This window comes from Nicotiana tomentosiformis, chromosome 6, assembly GCF_000390325.3.
Source record: "Nicotiana tomentosiformis chromosome 6, ASM39032v3, whole genome shotgun sequence".
NCBI lineage: Eukaryota > Viridiplantae > Streptophyta > Magnoliopsida > Solanales > Solanaceae > Nicotiana > Nicotiana tomentosiformis.
The window spans coordinates 135,338,747-135,351,412 of record NC_090817.1 but is presented as its reverse complement, the minus strand read 5'-3'; the positions used below and the strand labels follow the sequence as shown (position 1 = coordinate 135,351,412).

The window sequence follows — 12,666 nt, the reverse complement described above, 5'->3', positions numbered from 1 at the left end:
CACTGAGAAAAACCTCCTTTTAAGTCATTCACTGCCTCGACACATAAACAAGCACCCTACCATTACTTCATTACTGTGCGATAACAACTTACAACATTATGGAAACCTGCGCATAGCCTCAAAACCATCAGAAATACAGCTACTGAGCCGAAATGACAGAACACCCTTCCTCAAGAAGACAATAATAACTTGCTCGAATGCGCAGGGAAACACATCCTGCACCACCTCTGCAGTACCATTAAAATTCTTCGATTCCCAATTGATAACAAGCGCTTCACGTCGTATAAGATTGAATAGGAAAGAAATAAAGGCTTAAGCCTTAAAGGAATCAAATCACACGATGAGGAATCAAGAAGGGAAGTGCTCCTAAAAGTCTTGTAGCCTCTCGAAGATAAGTACAGACTTCTTCGTACCGATCAGCAAGACTCTACTAGACTTGCTCATGACTCGTGAGACCTATGTGAACGTAACGCTCTGATACCATGTTGTCACGATCCAAAATCCATCAAAGGTCATGATGGCGCCTAACACCACTGTTAGGTAAGCCCACAAATAAAAGTTTAACTTAATTATTCCTTTTAGTATTTTGAAATCAAAATATTTCCTTCAATTAATAATCAGAGATAAAAATTTGCAGAGTAAATGATAATATTTTTCCAACTACAATACTGAACCACTCATAAGTACCCCCAAAACCCGGTGTCACAAGTGCATGAGCATCAACTAGGAAGTAAAATAAAATACAGCATCTGTCCTGAATACAAATTAGACAGAAAAAATACAAATATCCCTGGAGGAGACTCTGCTGGCCACGGATCATAACCTGAAATGTAGCTCGCAGCAAGTCCCCGCATCATCCTTGCCTCCGTGCCCAAAGGACCACCGGACATAAAAGTACCTGCACAAAAATGTGCAGCAAGTGTAGTATGAGTACGTAAATCCATGTGTACCCAATAAGTATCTAGCCTAACCCCGAAGGAGTAGTGACGAGGGGTCGATATCGACACTCACTAGTGGTCCAATAATATCAGGTACAGTAAGGAGGTGAACAAATACGAGGCAAAGTAAATAAATAAAATAAACAACTGTAAATCTGTGGTACAATTATCCTCCTTACAATAAACTCAAGCTCTTAATTAGCAATTCCTCCTCAACCGGAGCGCGCACACACACACACACACACGCACACACACACACACACACATATATATATATATATATATATATATATATATATATATATATATATATATAATGGACCTCACCAAATAGGTTGTTATAATTTGAATCAGGGAAGGACTCACAGATACTTTGGCCTCTTGCCAAATGTTACGCACGATTCCATGAGGATATTTTTATAGAAATGCCGAGGCATACGACCCGATCCAACATAAATAATAAATTGTGCACTGCCGAGGTTCGAACGACAAGAACCATAGATGCTGAGGCGAACAACCCTCTCCCATGAGTATGTGGTACATAAATCCTGCCGAGGCGAACGGCCCAATCCCATTAGAATAAGAAGTACATAATCTTGCCGAGGCGGACGGCCCGATCCCATTAGAATAAGAAGTACATATTCCTGCCGAGGCGAATGGCCCGATCCCATTAGAATAAGGAGCTTTGACGAGTCCTTGACCCCACTCACGAATAAACGTGTGAGTTGCAATTTCTTTAACAAAACCTTTCAATGAAACATATATATCACGGAAACATGTCGTAAGAGGAGTAGAATTATTCGGTGACTAATCATGAACTTGTGAAGTCTCTAAAATAACAAGTCTCGTCTTAAGTAGTAATGTAAAATAGAGGAATTTAATAGGCGAGAGACTGCTCAAATAGTACAGCTCTAGCCTGATATGAACCTAAGCCTACCCGGACAATAACATGAATGTAGCTACGTACAGGCTCTCGTCACCTCGCGCGTATGTAGACCCCACAACAAGTAGCGCACATCAATATACAACAACTAGGGGTAATTTTCCCCTCACAGAGTTAGACAGGAGACTTACCTCGCTCCGAAATTCCATAACCGGTTCCAAAGCCCTCTAACACCTCAAACCGATGCCCGTCGCTCCAAAACTAGTCAAACAATGTGCAAACCAATAAAAATATACTCTAATACTCAAAACAAATCAATTTAGACAAATTTGCAACTCCGCTCGAAAAGCCGATAAAGCAACCCTCGGGCCCACGTGCCCGGATTCTGAAAATATTTGAATATAAACATTACCCATAACATTACGAACTCATATATATGATTTATTCTCAAGTCCATGCCCAAATTCGTGATCAAAATCCAAAAATACCATTTTAAGGTTTTTTTAAAAAAATTCTAAATTTCTACAAATTTTCATGTTTAAATCCATATATAATCCAAGTATTTAACTTGCAATAGGTAGGAATAACATACCTTGACATAGATGATGAAAACCCCCCCTTGAAGCTCTCCAAAAGTCGCCCAACCAAGAGAAAATGGAAGAAAATGGGCCAAAACCCCATTTTAAAGAAACCTCACTGCCTACCATGAATTCCGCTTCTGTGATAGCCGCTTATGCGGCTCCAAGTCTCGCACCTGCGAGAAACCAAGCCAAGGTCGTTGGCTGCTTCTGCGGCCCTCATGTGCATCTGCTCCCACGCTTCTGCGTTCTTCGTGTGCAGGTGCGGTCCCGCTTCAGCGAAACTTGACCGCATCTGTGGTCCCAGCCTTCCCCAGCCAATTCCGCTTCTGCGCCCCCTCTTGGCCGCTTCTGCGGACAAAACCTCGCAAGTGCGGTTACACCAGATACCAGTTACATCATCATTCCTTTAGTCCAAAAGTTGATCCGTTAACCATCTGGAATCCACCCGAGGCCCTCAGGACCTCAACCAAATATACCAACATGTCCCAAAACATGACACGAATTTTTTCGAGGCCTCAAATCACATGAAACAACGCCAAAACCATGAATCACATCCTAATTCAAGCTTAATGAACTTTAGAACTTCAAACTTCTACATTCAATGTCAAAACTTATCAAATCACATCCGGTTGACCTCAAATTTTGCACACAAGTCACATTCGACACTACGGATCTACTCCAACTTCCAGAATCGGAATCCTATCCCGATATCAAAAAGTCCACTCCCAGTCAAACTTCTCAAAAACCTTCAAATTTCTAACTTTCGCCAAATGACCCCGAAATGACCTACGGATCTCCAAATCCACATCCGGACGCGATCCCAATACCAGAATCACCATACGGAGCTATTCCTAGACTCGGAATCCCAAACGGACATAAATAGCATTGAAATGCACTTCAACCCAAATTTATGAAATTCTTCCAAAATGCCAACCAGCCACAATAGGCGCTGAAACGCTCCCGGGTCATCCGAAACCCGATCTGGACATACGCCCAAGTCCAAAATTATCATACGAACCTTTTGAAACCTTCCAATCCTGATTTCGAGGCCGTTTACTAAAAAATAAAACCTTAGTTAATTCTTCCAACTTAAAACTTTCGAAATTAGAATTTTCTTCCCAAACTAACTCTGAATTTCCCGAAATTCAATTTTGACTATACGTGCAAGTTATAATACTTGAAGTGAAACTACCCAAGGCGTCAAACTGCCGAACGATGCGCTAGAGTACAAAACGGCCGGTCGGGTCGTTACAGAATAAATTATTTATTTATTTTATTGATGTTCGTTACTTGTTTGTGTGTACAGATAAAAAGGCAAAGGGACGTGTGTCGAAGACAGGTGGAAGAGAAAGAGATAAATCTCCTTCCAAAAGATCTAGCAAAAGAATTAAGATATCTCAGGAGGATGAGCTACAAAAATCAATTGTAGTTGAAGTGGAAGCCAAACTTCTTCAGGTAGTAGTAGGAGGGGATGTTGGAAAAGAAGAAAAAGAGAAAAAAAATGAATAGGAAATTGAGAAAGAGAATAAAGAGGAAACATGGAATGTACTAGGAGGGAACGCTAGAGAAGAGGAAAGAGAGAGAAAAAGAAGAGGAAACAGAAAAGGAAGAAAAAGAGAAAACAAGGAAAGTAAGAGAAGAAAAGACAAATGTTGATCTTCCGCGAGATGACACATATAATAGTTATAGAGTATGGTCCTTAATGTTCATTGAGCACCTCATAACCAACACTCCAATGGAAAAGATGAATGGCAACATTGTTAGCCTATTCAGGGAGAAAATGGTTATGGATATCTTTCACAAGAACATGGAACCATGATATGATTTGTTATTGATGCATATTTTTATATTTTTTTGAATGGTATAAATGGATGATTTATCAAATTTTTTGTTTAGGTTTATTTTTACAGATATTATGAATGGATATTTGGAACATATAGATGTTTGGCCCTAACATTGAACATATCTCAAAAGATGTTTTAAACATTTATCACGATGTTTTCTCTCGATTACCGTTAAATTAATAATTTATGTTTAATCGAGTGATCCTATGGAAAAATAAGCATCATAATTAAACATCAACCTACTGATTAACCTAAGAATACTTCAACATAATGATCTTCTAGATTTAACGACAATCGATATCAAACATCCTGATAGATGTTTGAAACATCTGCGTTAGATGTTTCAAACATCTATCAGGATGTTTAAAGAAATTAGATGGTAGTTGAAGGTGAAAAATAACACAAGGATATAATAACATCAACATCAGATTACCATTAAACATCAACCTACTTAATACTTTAAATGATTGATCATCAACCTAATTATCTTATGAATAATTAAACGTGTAATAATTAAATACTCAAATGATTGATCATCAATCTATTGATCTCGTGGATAATTATACGCCAACCTATTGAATACTTCAAATAATCTATCGCCAACCTATTGACCTTATGAATAATTAAACATAGAATAATTAAATACTTCAAATAATTGATAGTCATCCTATTGACCTTACGAAATGATACATCAACCTATTTAATACTTCGAGTAATTGATCGTCAATTTATTGATCTTGTAGATAATTAAACATAAAATAATTGAATACATCAAATAATTGATCGTGAACCTATTGAACTTACGGACATCAACCTATTTAATACTTCGAATAATTGATCGTCAACTTATTGATCTTGTAGATAATTATACATCAACCTATTAAATTGACATAGTAAATACTTCTATTATTAATTATAAACATATGGACCTTACAAATTATTAATTATCAATCGATTGAATACTTCAAGTGATTGATCGTCAACCTATTGATCTTGTAGATTTAACGACAATCGATATCAAAGATCATGATAGATGTTTGAAACATCTGCGTTAGATGTTTTAAACATCTATAAGGATGTTTGAAGAAATTAGATGGTAGTTGAAGGCAAAAAATAACACAAGGCCATAATAACATCAACATCAGACTACCATTAAACATCAACCTACTTAATACTTCAAATGATTGATCGTCAACCTAATTATCTTGTGAATAATTAAACATAGAATAATTAAATACTCAAATGATTGATCATCAACCATTGGCCTTATGAACATTGACATATTGAATACTTTAATAATTAATCGTCAATAAATTAACCTACGGATAATTCTGTGTTAGATGCTTCAAATATCTTAACGGATATTTGAAACATCTAACTTAGATATTTGAAACATCTATCAAGATGTTTGAAGAAATTAAGGTACTTGAAGGTGAAAAAGAACACAAGTACATAATAATATCTTGATAGAACTAAATAATGTTTGAAAAATACAGTAATTGTTAATACAAATCTAAAGATCATTTAGTTCTCCAATAATATCAACAATCAAATTACCAAAACAAGTACAACAATAAAGCCATTAAGCCATAGTGGAGTTACCTGTTCCTTCAGTTCTCTTCTTGCAAGTAGTTCTTTTGTGCCCAGTCCTTTTGCATATGGAGCATCTGTTTTGCTTCTTTTTTACTTCCCCGCTTGCTGGAATCCACTTTGTTTTCCTTCTTCCCAATTGAATTTCACATGGAGGTGGAGGTATTTTTCTCTCATCAAGCTCAGGAGGAACCTCCCAACCTTCTCCAAAAAGCACCAGATTAACAACCAGCAATAATCTTGTCAACAAACTCATCATACGTAACATCTCTACGCACCTTTATTAGAACCGTCTCTTTACTCTTCGAACGCCAGGTAAATCGGGTAGAGCACTCTACCCATTCACCATGACAATCAACTCCCAATACAATATAATTAATCATTTTATAATAGAATACCTGAAGATATCACAAATATATAAATAATTAGTATAAAGAATGAACTTTTTTGCAAACATCCTAATGATGTTTTAAAATTTCTAAGAAGATATATAAAACATCTTGAGAATATACTTAGGATGTTTGAAATATCCTGAGAGGATGTTTGAAGCATCATGAATGAACTTTCGGGATGTTAGAAACAATTACCAATAATTATATCAGGATGTTTTAAACATCTCACAGAATGTTTTAAATATATCACCGGATGTTTGAAACATCTCACAGGATGTTTAAAGAATCACAGAAAACCTGATATTTGCAAACGAAAAAAATAAGATTAAACACCAATTTTTATTTATCAACAATGACGAATAGACTGAATATCTCCCTGGAAATAATGCACAAGTCAGTTTAGCAAATCACAATCAAGTATTTTTTAATGATGCAAGGGCCAATCTCCAATTGTTCTTGTTCTTTTTTCACCAATCTTTCTCAACAAAGAACAAGAACCTCAACGAAGATCTATGAAAAAAATATCTGGATTAAAGAAAGAAGAAGAAGAAGAGATTGAACAAAGCAGAAGAAAGAAGAATAACAAGAGGGAAAATGTAGGTTTTGGTGAATTGGGAATGAGGAATGGGAGTTGGGGAGGGTTTCCGTTTTTAGAGAGGGAGGGGCCCATTTGGGGCAGTTGTGATAATTCTAAAAGTTTGGGATTTTTTAGAGAAAATACATAAGATGCATCCTATACTTGTCCAGAAAAATCAGTTTCATACTCAACCTTTATGGGCGTCTTATTACCTCCTTATTCTTGTCCAAAATAAATTTAATACCACCCAAAAGCTGATGTGGCAAAATAATAAAAAACAAATAAAAATATGCGCGTATTACTAAAATTAAATCACAAATTTTGATTTTTCTTCTTCTTTTTTATACAAAAAGACAGATTTTCTTGAATCCCCCATTCCTTCATCTTTCACGTCCCCAAACCCTTCTTCTCCTTCTTAACGCCCAATCTCTTCTTCTCCATTTTCACACCTATAATCCAGATTTTCTTGCTCCTTCCCCTTTAATCTTTGTCTTCACTGCACAATCCTTTCTTCTTCAATTACCTATTTTTTATCTTGACTCACCTCAAAATATTTTTCTCCTTAAAGAATCTGCAACAACAAAAGAAAGAAAATATTAGTCATTTTAATAGAAGTGATAAAAGGGAAATAAAGATTCTGTTTAATATATAATCTCTTGAAGTGTAATATATATTGTAACGACCCGACTTGTCATTTTAAGAATCTATGCCCCATTCAGCTACTTAAGGTCCCGAGCAACTTCGTAATACATATTATGACTTGCTGTGCGGTCGTTTGATTTTCGGAAGATTTAGAATTTAAATTGAAACAACAATTCTCTTTTTGAAGCTTAAATGAAAAGAGTTGACCGGAGTTTGACTTTTAAGCAAACGACTTCGGAATAAAATTTTGATAATTTCAATAGGTATGTATGATAATTTCGGACTTAGGCGTATGTTCAGGTTGAGTATCAGGTGGCCCGGGAGTATTTCGGCGCCTATTACTAAAGGTTGGCATTTCTAAAGTTTAAAAATTTCCTAACTTTGGGTTGAAGTGGATTTTGATATTATCGATGTCCATTTGGAATTTCTGTAATGACCCGACTTATCGTTTTAAGAATTTATGCCCCGTTCAGTGACTTAAGGTCTTAAGGATCTTCGTAATATATATTATGACCGGTGGGTGTGGTCGAGTTTGATTTTCAGAAGATTCGAAATTAAATTAAAAGAACAATTTTTACTTTGAAGCTAAAATGGAAAGAGTTGGCCGGAGAGTTGACTTTTGAGCAAATGACCCTGGGATGGAATTTTGATGATGTCAATATCTTCGTATAGTGATTTCGGACTTAGGCGTGTGTCCGGATTTGGATTTGAAAGTCTGTAGGACTATTCGACACATTTTGGCGAAAGTTGGAAAATAGAAGATTTTTGGAAAGTCCGACCAAAGGTTGAATTTTTGATAACGAGGCCGGATTTCGATTCCGAAAATGAGAATAGCTCCATGACATCATTTATGACTTGTGTGCATAATTTGAAGTCATTCCGGATTTATTTTATACATTTCGACGCAAAATATAGAAGTTGAAAGATTTGAAAACTCATAATTTGATTCGATGCGTGATTCATAATTTCGGCATTGTTTGACGTAGTTTGAAATCTAGACTAAGTTCGTATTGTATTTTGGGATATGTTGGTGTATTTAGTTGAGGTCTCGGGGGGCCTCGGGCGACTTTCGGATGGTTAACGGATCGATTTTTCGACAATTAGAGCTGCTGGAATTTTGATTACTTGTATTCTAGCTTCTGTGGATGCTTCATCATAGAAGCGAGATGCTTCTCGCAGAAGCGAGTGAAGGGGAGCTGGAGAGAAGGCTGTAGATACGCAGGTGCGACCACTGTGCTGGCAGAAGCGGAGATAGTGCAGGTGCGCATCTTGGCTCGCAGAAGCTGCTCCGCAGATGCGGCGACTCGTCCGCAGGTGTGAAACTGGACAGAAACATTTAAGGACCAAAAAATGGACATTTCGCCATTTTCAATTGAGATTTCGAGCTCGATTTTTGGGCGATTTTGGAGGAGTTCTTCAAGACTTTGACTTGTGTAAGTATTCTATATCCTAAAGTGATTATATTTCATGAATCTATGGTTATATTCATCATTGAATTCAAGTTTAATGGAGAAAATGAGAATTTTTGTAAAACCTTTTCAAAATGGAAATTCAAGATTTGGAGGACGATTTTGTTATTGGAATTCAATGAAATTGGTATGGTTGAACTCGTATCGGAATGGGTGTTCAGATTTCATAAAAATTATGTCGGGTTCCGAGAGGCGGGCCCCACATTGACTTTTGTTGAATTTTTGGAATAATTTTTTTAAGTCGACGTATTATTACCCGAAATTATTTTCGATGAATTTTAATAAAGTTATACAATTTATTTGGATAGATTTGAGCGGTCCGGAGGTCAATTCAAGCAAGAAGGCAATTTTGGAATATCGACATAACTTCAAAAAGGTAAGTATCTTGCATAGCCTTAAGTGGGAGAATAACATAGGCATTGAGTCTTATGTGCAATTTGTGTAATTAAAAACCATGTACGCGAGGTGAAGAGTACGTACTTGGTTTATATGTGCAAATTACATTGGTTAAAATCCTTAGACGCTATTATGTATTAAATTGGAAATCATTGGTACTTATTAAATCCTTTAATTGTCTTGCCTAAATCTTATTTTTTTGAATTTGTTTTTATATGATGATTTGGTGTGATTTCCACCTTGAATTTTATGTGAAATATTATTTTATTGAGTTGTTCACTCCCGAATATATTTGTTAAGATTTTGTGTACATTATGGTCGAGCCATGGGCTCCTTATTGTGGAAAATAATGTATTGTCGAATTTTGTGGCGTGTTGTAATGTTTGAGCACTTGATGTGCAATCTGTGATAAATTGTAATATTTGAGCACTTGACGTGCAATTTGTGATAAATTATAATATTTGAGCACTTGATGTACAATCTGTGATAAATTATAATATTTGAGCACTTGATGTGCAAATCTGTGATATGTTGTAATATCTGAGCACTTGAGGTGCAATTTATGAGATGTGATATTGGCACGTTATATTGTTGGAAAGTTTTGTTCGGGTGTTTGCACGAGGTTTCTGCCGTGCTATTATTACTGTTGATTTATGCACATGCGGCGTGACAAGGCGATATATATATATATATATATATATATATATATATATATATATATATATATATATATATATATATATATATATATATATATATGTGTGTGTGTGTGTGTGTGTGTGTGTGTGTGGGGGGGGTGTATGTGACGAGACAAGGTGGGCTATGTTGGGAATTGAATTGTGATGATTTGTGATAGCCTGGGGCAATGTTGTTGTTGCATATTTACTTTGGGACTACGAGGCGGTACCTTAGGAGATCCCCATGTCTTGAATATTTACTTTGGGACTATGAGGCGGTACCTCGGGAGATCCCCCTGTCTTGCATATTTAATTTTGGGACTACGAGGCGGTACCTCAGGAGATCCCATGTTGAGCATTTACTTTTGAAACTACGAGGTAGTACCTTGAGAGATCCCTTGTTGAGCATTTACTTTTGGGACTACGAGGCGGTACCTCGGGAGATCCCCCTGTCTTGCATATTTACTTTTGGGACTACGAGGCGGTACCTTGGGAGATCCTCTATTGAGCATTTACTTTTGGGACTACGAGGCGGTACCTCGGGAGATCCCCTATTGAGCATTTACTTTATGGACTACGAGGCGGTACCTCGGGAGATTCCCTGTGGAGCATTTACTTTTTGGACTACGAGACGGTATCTCAGGAGTGCCATTTTGTTGACATCTCTCTATGGTTGCACTTGTCTTTGATTATTTTGTATTTCCGTGATAGGTAAATTCTTGCGATCTGTCGTGATGTATTATTTGATTTAACTATGTGTTTGTATTCCTTGTTACATTGTGTTGGCTTGGGCTTTTAGTACGAGACTCTAAAGATTTATATTCCTGGTTTTTAAAGATTTTCGATAACTGAGTTGTTCTAAATAAAAGAAGTTACTATTATGTTTTAAATTAATAAGTTTTGCATCCAAATCAATTGATTTTTTTTAATGTTTTATTTAAATTGAAAATGTCATTTTTCTTCTCTCAAACTATTTCTAAACTAAACTCATTTGTTTGTTAAATTCTTACTTGGGTTAAAAATTACAACCTTACTTTATTGAAAATGAATTAAATCGTGCGGATTTTTATGTATTGACATATTTGGCACGAGAGTCGTCCATGCGGTTGTGATAGAGATATAGGCACGAGGTGCCGTGAGAATATGAAAGGGGGTTGAGAACCGTATTTTATGATTATGACATGAGGTATTGATTTGAAAGAGTTTTATATTCGAAGGATACTTATTTGAAGAAATATATTTAGAGGGTATTTATTTGAAAGAATTATATGTGAAAGATTAATATTTGAAAGACTTATTTAATTGGTTGTACTTGTGTTATGTTTTTCTTATTCGTCGGAGTAATAATTATGGTGTTCTTGCTGCCTTACTGTCTATAGCACTAGTGGATTATTGTTGCTATCACTGCTATTTGTTTTTGATTATTTTAGTATGGCACAGGTTATTTGACTAGTGAGTGTCTTGACTGTACCTCGTCACTACTCCACTAAGGTTAGTCTTGATACTTACTGGGTACCGACTGTGGTGTACTCATACTACACTTCTGCACATTTTTGTGCAGAGCCAGGTAAATGTGGAGTCAGTTGATCATTAGCTAGCAGTGCGGATTGTTGCTGTGGAGACTTAAGGTAAACTTGTTGCTGCGTTCTCAGGCTTCGGAGTCACCTTCTGATTTGTATTCACATTGTTTACTTTATTTCAAACAGTCGTATTTAGAAAATTGTAACAAACTCTGTAGAGCTTATGACTTGTACTACTGGTTTTGGGAATTGTAATTTTATAGAGAATTCCATTTCAGAAATTATTAGACGTTACTTTATTATTGTTGTTATTCAGAAGATATTAGGCTTACCTAGTCCCTAAGACTAGGTGCCATCACGATACCCAACGGAGGGAAAAATTGGGTCGTGATAAGTTGGTATTAGAGCTCTAGGTTCATAGGTGCTACGAGTCATAAGCGAGTTTAGTAGAGTCTTGCAGATCGGCACGGAGACGTCTGTACTTATCTTTGAGAGGATACGGGACTATTAGGACAGTTTCACTTCCTTCATTCCTATCGTACAAGTTTATTGATCTCGGAGTTTGAGTTTTACCATTCTATTCTCTCACAGATGGTGAGGACACGAGCTGCAGTTACTGATGACGCTTCTCCCGGAGCAAGTAACACTAGAGGCAGAGGCCGAAGAGGAGCATCGTATCAATGGTGGAAAGTTTATGAAGAGGATAGACTAGTCGATGCAACACCACCAGCTTGGACTGTATTTTCAGAGAAGTTTTGAAAGAGTTTGTTTTCCAGACTCTCCGGGATGCATGGCGCACTGAGTTTGAATGGTTGTGTCAGGGCACATGACGGTGTCAGAATATGCCATCCGGTTCAGTGAATTAGCCCGTCATGCTGCTATCTTGGTTCCTACAGTTAGAGAGCGAGTCCGCAGATTTATTGAAGGGCTCGATTATGATTTTTGAAAATATGTATGGCTCGAGAGTTGCAGACTGACATTCCATTTCAACAAGTAGTAGAGATTGTCAGGATGTTAGAACGTAATCAAAATTAAGAAAATGAGTCTATAGAGGCCAAGAGGTCACGGAATTTTGGAGAATTCAGTGGATTCTACTCTGCAACTATGACTCATCATGGCGGAGGCTAGGACAGTCGTTCAGCCCAGTCCGCAATTTA

The 12,666-nt window shown here is 36.7% G+C and overlaps 1 long non-coding RNA gene across 1 annotated transcript; it reads right to left on the bottom strand.

Moving 5' to 3' along the window:
- Window positions 1-645: 645 nt before the first annotated feature.
- LOC104099546 (uncharacterized) lies at window positions 646-6,870 on the bottom strand. Its single transcript, XR_011409206.1, has 3 exons — window positions 6,115-6,870; window positions 5,849-6,037; window positions 646-898 (listed from the first exon to the last, which is right to left on the bottom strand). It is a non-coding gene; the product is annotated as an uncharacterized lncRNA (long non-coding RNA).
- Between the last annotated feature and the right edge of the window lie 5,796 nt (window positions 6,871-12,666).